The sequence below is a fragment of the Lampetra planeri genome, chromosome 78 (genome assembly GCF_965212315.1).
Source record: "Lampetra planeri chromosome 78, kcLamPlan1.2.h2, whole genome shotgun sequence".
Classification (NCBI taxonomy): Eukaryota; Metazoa; Chordata; class Hyperoartia; order Petromyzontiformes; family Petromyzontidae; genus Lampetra; species Lampetra planeri.
The window spans coordinates 4,573,127-4,581,473 of NC_136183.1; the positions used below are offsets into that span (position 1 = coordinate 4,573,127).

At 44.9% G+C, this 8,347-nt stretch overlaps 1 protein-coding gene across 1 annotated transcript in view; it reads right to left on the bottom strand.

Moving 5' to 3' along the window:
* LOC144738160 (uncharacterized) overlaps positions 1-8,347 on the bottom strand; it is a 443,570-nt gene that overhangs the window by 391,469 nt on the left and 43,754 nt on the right. The window lies entirely within an intron of this gene.

Sequence of the window (8,347 nt, forward strand, 5' to 3'; positions counted from 1 at the left end):
CGTGACGTCACGCGGCAGCAGCAGGTGACATGACGTCACTTGCGTGGTACAAGACACTCCCCTCCCACAATTAGCGGCTTTGTCTTCTTGGTTCTTTCGGTAAAGTCACGTAGAAGGGAAGTAATAAAAGAATTAAAATAAATCACAATAAAATAATTCTCACGACGTTTCGTCCACAACGCAAGCAGCCGTCTTCAGGTGAAAACCAGGTCCGTCGAGGCGACAGAGTCTGAATGAAACAGCACACGAGCTTGGAGCATATATATAAGCTGGCCGCCTAGACAAAAGAATTTGCATATCAAGTGGAATTTAGCATATTTATGGGAAATGCAGGAATGTGATTAGTACTACATATGCATGTGCATTATGCAGGATTAACAGCATCAAAGGGAGCTGCAGTTGCTGCTGCAGTTGCTGCTGCTGCTAATTGCAGCAGCAGCTGCTGCAGCAGCAGCAACTGCAGCAGCAGCTGCAATTAGCAGCAGCAGTAACTGCAGCAGCAGCAACTGCATCAGCAGCAGCAACTGCAGCAGCAGCAGCATCTGCAGCAGCAGCAACTGCATCAGCAAGTGCAGCTCCCTTTGATGCTGTTAATCCTGCATAATGCACATGCATATGTAGTACTAATCACATTCCTGCATTTCCCATAAATATGCTAAATTCCACTTGATATGAAAATTCTTTTGTCTAGGCGCCCAGCTTATATATATGCTCCAAGCTCGTGTGCTGTTTCATTCAGACTCTGTCGCCTCGACGTACCTGGTTTTCACCTGAAGACGGCTGCTTGCGTTGTGGCCGAAACGTCGTGAGAATTATTTTATTGTGTTTTATTTTTATTCTTTTATTACTTCCCTTCTACGTGACTTTACCGAAAGAACCAAGAAGATGAGTCCCTGCAGTCACGAAAGCTTTAAATCGAAATTTAGCGGCTTTGTAACTTAAATCAATTATGTTAATGAGCCTGGCCCAAACGTGGAGGGATGGGGCGTGGGTGCCGAACCGGTCACAACGAACTCGAGACGGCTTTCACGAATACATTATGTTAATGAGCCGCTAGTCACTGGGTGTGGCTTTGCCCAAATAAGGATAGTACTTGAACAGATAACGGAAGTGACCCAGGCAGAGGTGACGTCACGCTCATGGGCGCGTTGGACGGGGTGGGGTGAATACCTTGGTGACATGACGTCACTAGCTAGGTACACCTCCCCCTGGCGTGTCACGCCGATCAGGTAATGATGAGTGGTGACGTCACAGAGCGGGTTTGAAGTTTAAGTTGATTTAGATTAATTTTCATTGCTCCCTCTCTTGAACAGAGACCCCTTGGGTGTGTGAGCTCAGCAACAACAATGTGGACATTATTGTGTGTGTGTGTACACACATGGACAGTGTGTACATTGTGTTTGTGTACCCTGTGCGTGTGTACATTGTGTGTACACACTGTGTGTGTGTACACTGTGTGTGTACACATCAGACTGACTGAGATGACTGTGCCCCCCACAGTGTGTACACACACACATAGTGTACACACACAGTGTGCTCAACAGTGTACACACACACAGTGTACACACACACACAGTGTACACACACTGTGTGTGTGTGTACACTGTGTGTGTACACACTGTGTGTGTGTACACACACTGTGTGTGTGTGTGTTCACACTGTGTGTGTGTTCACACTGTGTGTGTGTATACTGTGGGTGTACATTGTGTGTGTACACTGTGTGTGTACACTGTGGGGGGCACAGTCATCTCAGTCAGTCGACCAATGGCATCTTTCAACCAATTTATTATTTTCCAACTTTTATTTATTTATTATTTTATATATTATTGTTCGTTTTCTATCTGCGTGACTTTACCAAAAGAACCAATAATATGGTAGCGCATTCTCTGTTTTTTTGCAGAGGTTCAAGGTTCAAATCCGACAGGCACACCTGGCAACCCCAGTAACATTCGCAAAAATATGCGCAGTCTGCTTAACGGCAGATGTAAAACATAGCGTTGTGTCATTCACAACGCACAGGTCATTGCATGTTGGTGTCACGGGTCAACATTGGGGTAATGCCAAACATTATCCAGAAACTACACAATGGAGATGGCACGTCAATGATCGCCCCCTACCGACAGACTCATGTCCACGTGCAGGCCGGTGCAGGGCCACCTTGTGCCACACAGGGGCAGCTGCCACTTAGGGGGCACCTTTAGATTGTTTGAGATGAGATTCGATACGAAACACTGAGTTGCTGAGGCAATTAGGCAAGCAACTTATGAGTGGAAATATGATGTTGGTAACGAGTGAATGCGCGGGAGCTTCATTGTCTCTCGCTCCTGCCGACAGATTTACCCAGCCTACAGTTCCACAGATACCAGCCGCTCCTCCTCTGCAGGGACAGCTACGCATGGTTCGAATTAAGTTCTAGATACACAGAGACTCACACAGAGATCCATAGATTAGCACCGTTGGTTACGTATGGTGCGAAAGAGGTTCAAAGTACACACAGAGACCTATAGATTAGCACGGTCGGCTATGTATGGTGTGAAAGAAGTTCCAGATACACAGAAACTCGGAGCAAGTTTGAGTCGCGTGTAGTCGTGGGCCGTGGAAGTTGAACAGGCGCGTGTTGCTACTGACAGTAGTTGAATATGGTTGGATTGACGCTGATAGAGACAACAACCGCTATTTGCCATTAAGTGGTGGTGACGTCACCACGACGCTTGTGCCAGGCCATGTGCACCTTGAGGCCAGTCCATGTGTAATGCGAGCGTAAGCGGGGTTTCGCTGCTCGGCTCTGGGCCAATCATACGGCCCGGGGTATTGGGGGCGGGGCCCAGTATGGGGGCGTACGTGAAGGTCCGCCGCTCACCTCCGGTCCAATCGGATGCGAGGAGAGCAGGGGCGGAACCTAAGGGCGGAGCTAGCGGGGCGCTATGGGCTGTCGGGATCTGGAAGGTTCGGTGAAGGGCGTGGTGAGAGGGTGGAGACAGGATCACGTGGTGAAGGGAATATAAATGGGATCCGGAAGGGGCTCCGGGTCAGTTGGTGGAGTCACCGAGCAGGAACACGTTGGGTGGCCGAAGGGTACCCGCGCCATCAGCCACGTGGCTGGAGACGCTTCGAGCACACCGTCAGCCAACGGTGTGCGGGAGCGGGGAGCGGTGCGACTGACGGAAGGCGCATGCGGGGCGCGCGAGAGGAGCAGCCAGTCCGCTGTCGGGACCAGCGGAGTGCGAGAGTCAAATGAGAATAAAGAGAGAGAGACGGAGACCCAGCAGTGTGTCGGCGAAATCCTTTATTACACATGTATAGTAGGAGGAAACTTAATGGTAGAGCAGGTTGGCAGCAAATGGGTCGCTTGCGCACAAAACAAAGAACGCAATAATTATATCTTGTGGAGCCAGGGCCTGTTGTGGGACATTTCCTTTGGTGATGTAGATGTGTTGACAATTTTGGAGGTGAAGTGCCAAATGGATGACTGTGGGGGAACGGTCATGGATGGGAAAGCCAAGAATTCTGCAAATGGCTTCATTGTTGCTGATGTATCTTCCTTGGAAAAAAAGGTTAAGCTCATGCACACTTTGCCCCTCTGTTTTGTAAGGCAAAGACAGGCATGTCCGAGCATTTGTTGATGTATTGGCAAACATAATTGATGGCTTTTTTTAGAATAGCAGAATTTCACGGTAAAGTGGGCCTGGAAGATCTTGCACAGAAGAGGGCAGTAGGGAACGATCCACCGGTTGTGAACCTTAATTAGCGAGTTAGTGGCAGGTCTGAGCGTTGTTTGAAATCCATGCTCAGTATTTCTGTGACGATAGCCATCATGGGCCGACTGAGTGTCTTTCAAGTAGTTCCGTGGATACCTCTTGGTACACCTGTGGTCTTGCATACATGGCACATTTGGATAGAACTGGGCACATGGGCCATGGACTATTTGGTTGCAGACCACATAGAAAAAGGGCAGGGTCTTGATGGGGGTTGAGATAGCTCAGCACTGATAAATGTGTCAATGTGACTTGCATGAATTGTTTCCCTCATCCATAGCGAAATGTGAGCATGAGGTGGACGACGTTTTGCCACCCAATGGTGTGCAAGTTACTGCTTGCCTATCCAAACATGTCGCCTTCGTTGGTCATAATAAGCATCATGAGGTCATAAACTTTGAATTTTAGACCCTCGTTAAGATGTCATGTCTGTCTGGTGGCTTTTGGATTGGATTAAGGTAAACCTGGATCTCCTTTCATTTGGGATTGCAAGTGAAGGTGATGAAGAGATGGGGAGTGGCATATTGGCTGATGTACGTCATGGCATCCCGAGTCTTCTCATGCATGTATCTTGGTGGAGCTGTGAAGGATGAAGGCAAAATAACTAATCAGCTCACATTGTGACAGTTTGCATCTCCTTCGGCATTGATGAAGTCCCAGAGATGAGCATACTGTTCACACACAGGCGGGTTTGATTCAGTAGAATGTAAAGAAGGTGCTCACTCTTAATGTTGGCATACTCATCAACATACTGGTGTCTATAGTTTTTTGGTTAGATTTTATGTCGCTATTTCATTATACCTGATGATGATTGCTTGTGTTGCAATCGAAACGTCGTATTCTATTATTTAATTTAATTTGTTATTTTATCTTTAGACGTGACTTAACCGAAAGAAACAAATAATAATTCCTGCAGTCACGAAAGTTCTAAAATTAAGATTGAACCACTTCTACGGGGAAGTTTTAAGCTTATCTTTTTTCTCTCTCTCTGGCGACTTGTTTTCTCTGCCTGTGTCCTCTCTTTAGATTGTTCACACTTAAATTCTAACTTAGCAATCTTTGAAATACGTAATCAACCAGGCTATGCGTTAATTGTGTGTTGACCGACCCTCTGTGTTGTATTACATTACATTTCGATATTTTACTAGGTTATTTAATTTTAGTGTGTCCTTCTCCTGATTTTCAGGCTTGCTTGCCGTGCCATCGCATTCGCAGCACCACGTCTGTTGACCACTCATTGATATGCTAATTTTTTCTCTAACCCTCCTCCCTCTCTCTGCCTCCGCCCCCCCCTCTGTCTATTTAAGGCCACCACACAGAGACGATCACCCCTCTCTGTTACCTGTGTTGCTCTCGCTATGTATCTTGGTGATATCTGTCTGCTAATATGTCTGTCTATAGTTTTCTGGTTAGATTTTATGTCGCTATTTCATTATACCTGATGATGATTGCTTGTGTTGCAATCGAAACGTCGTATTCTATTATTTAATTTAATTTGTTATTTTATCTTTAGACGTGACTTAACCGAAAGAAACAAATAATAATTCCTGCAGTCACGAAAGTTCTAAAATTAAGATTGGTGAAAGAGGTTGGCGCACCATAATGTGGTGTCCTCCTCTGTCCATGATCACGAAGGAATATACTTTTTTTTAGAGGAGACAGTTTCGTTAGGATGTCTTTGTCCTGCAGCTTTGTAATTGGAGGAGTCTTGACGTGGTACCCATCTTGGCCTTGCGACAGAAAAATGTGTTATTGTAGGGCATCGTATGCTCTGAAGTGTCAAGAAATTGTGCGATGGTGTTTTTTTGGTATGGAAGAACAATGTCTCTCTCACAATGATCCTCACCCACCGTAAGAAAGCAAGGTCAACAATATTGTGGACATTGATCCTCCCTGCGTGCTCCCCGCTTTGGTGAAAAGTAAAGGCAAAATTTAAATGGGTGATGTTCCCACAAATGTCACAAAACGATAGACGAAATGCAATGAGCTGTAGCTAAGAAAATCCAACGTATTTAGCAGTATAACATATTAATCGGCATCGCAGTACTACATATCAGTAAATAGCGTGACGTGCGCAATCGAAACAATAGAAATGCAGTGAAGAAATAAGATGAAATAAGTTTACATTAAAGAGCAGCAGTACGTACAGGTAAGTTGAGAAGTAGGCTACAGTCTAGATTACAGACTGCCAGTATGCTGACTCAATGACATAAGCATTGCTACAGTAGACATAAAAAGCTGGTAATATGGTCAGCAGCTGAAAAAGCAGGATACAGTCGACATGAAAGGCTGGCAGTACACTGAGTGAGGTAAAGAAGCAGGCAACAGATTATAGACTGTTCTGCCTCACGGCAGGGGTTTAGCCTCACGGCAGGTGGGGGGAGGGGGGGGGGGCGTATGTACACAGGAATTTCCTGTTTTTGATGCTAATTTTGGTCACGTGACCAGGAAGTTGCGATTTAAGATTCCCGCTAAACCACGGGGGTGTCGGCCATTACACACATAATTCAAGATGGCGGCACACATCGCGTCCCAGTGAAGCCAGCCGCAATTGTCCATTGTGGGACTTTAAGAAGCATTGTCTGTAAGTCCGTTTATGTTCATATATTGGCAATGCTGTTATAATGTTAGAATGACCGTTATAATGATGCAAATGCCTTTATAATGCTGTTAAATTGTTATGATAAATACGAGTGCTAGTTAACAACGAAGCCTGCTACTGTACTTTCCTTATTGTGAATGTTACTTGTAATTTAATAAATCGAGTCAAACTTGTACCCAAGTAACTTTATTGCGATCCTGAGAGCAAGGATGACGAAATATCTCATCCACAATTCAGTGTTATGTGTAATAATGTACATTTGGGGTGCAATGTGATGAATACACGATGTGCCTTTATGTAACAGCAGCTTATGCTCTTGTATAGTTATTCAGTGGTAATGTAGGGGCCTGGTCCATCCAGGATCTATTGTTGAGAAACATGTTATCTAAGACAATGGTATGATGATGTGGTGTTCATTCATTGTGTTGGTGTTTCCGTGTATTAACAGATGTTGTATCTGTGCTGTTTTCTTACCAGTTTTTCTTACCAGGTTTATTGGACGCAAGGTTAACTACTCAGCTAGCGGTGCAACGCAGCGCAAAGCGAGGCAGAGATAGCGGTTAAGACACACACAACACAGACGGGTTAGCAGGCAGGTAGGGGGCGGAGCCACGAACGGTGAGAAACCAGGGTAAGCATCTGATTGGAATGGTGGCTGTTTTTTATAGCACGTGTTAATGATCCACGTGCAATGTATGTGTATGTAAAACTTTATCTATGTGAGGAGCGGTGGCGCAGTTATATCACTGCATTATGAATTCAAAAATTAGAGTTTGATAATCGTCAACAGCAAACATTATTGAGAAGTGAAAGCCGAACTTATTATGGACTTCTATGTTGATTGATCCTCAATTAATTACATGGTGAAGTGAGGAAACATTAATACTGAGCAGATGAAGGCTGCCAGGCATGGTTCTGGACACACCACCATATATTTACCATGCCAGTGTGTGACAGTGTCAAGTTTGTATCTGATGTAAAATATATTAACTCAATTGAACACGCAGGTTAAATCAAAACAATTGTTTATTTCTGTTTTTTTCTGGAACTTTTTCTAAGAATGAATAAAGTCAGGAAATTAACACAGCACATTTCCAGCTGAAGTTAGATCTGTTCATCAAAGCATTCAAACAATTCTGAGCCTGGCTTCACACCTCTAAGTTGCGATTTAACATTAATACAAAGAGTATTATGTTCAACATCCTTTGCTATGTTTGCTGAATTTTTATAAATATTCTTTTTGTAGCCAGACAGCCAAAATTGTGTGCTTGGAGTTTTGGGTTGACATTCATTTTGAAGATACTAGGGTTTCCAGGCATATGTATGACCATTAGCCCTATCATTGTGTGCCTTAGCCCCTGTGATGAATTGGGGAATCTTTTTTACTATATCATGAATATATGAAAAAGTATAGCCGTGTAAGTCATGTGTGACTGTGTATATTGCGCTTCCTCTGCAGAATTGGTCTGATGGAGGAAAGGCACTCAGCGCAGCTCGGTACAAGAAGGAAACAGCACGGATCGTACTTGAAATTTGACACAGCACCAGGGAACTCACACAGGAGAGAAACCCTTCAAGTGCACTGTGTGTGAGAATACATTTGCATGGTTATCAGTTCTTCAGAGCCACCAGAGAACACACTGGAAAATTGCCCTTCAAGTGCAGTGTGTGTGGCAAAGCATTTTCAGTTTCATCTGCTCTTAATAAACACCAGAGAACACACACAGGAGAGAAACCCTTCAAGTGCAATCTTAGACGTGGTTTAGTTGTAATTTATTGAAGGTGGAGGGGTTACCAGCCCCTCACACCCATCCAGAGCCCCCATTTAGCTGATGTGGTAGCTACGAATGCCACGAGGGGAAAGGCTAATCGGAATTGGCCCTCCCCCCACAGCACTGTCCACAGTTACAAGAACAACAACCGCCATTCGCCACTAAGTGGCGGTGACGTCACCATGGCGTTTGTGCCAGGCCATGTGCACGGGATAGAC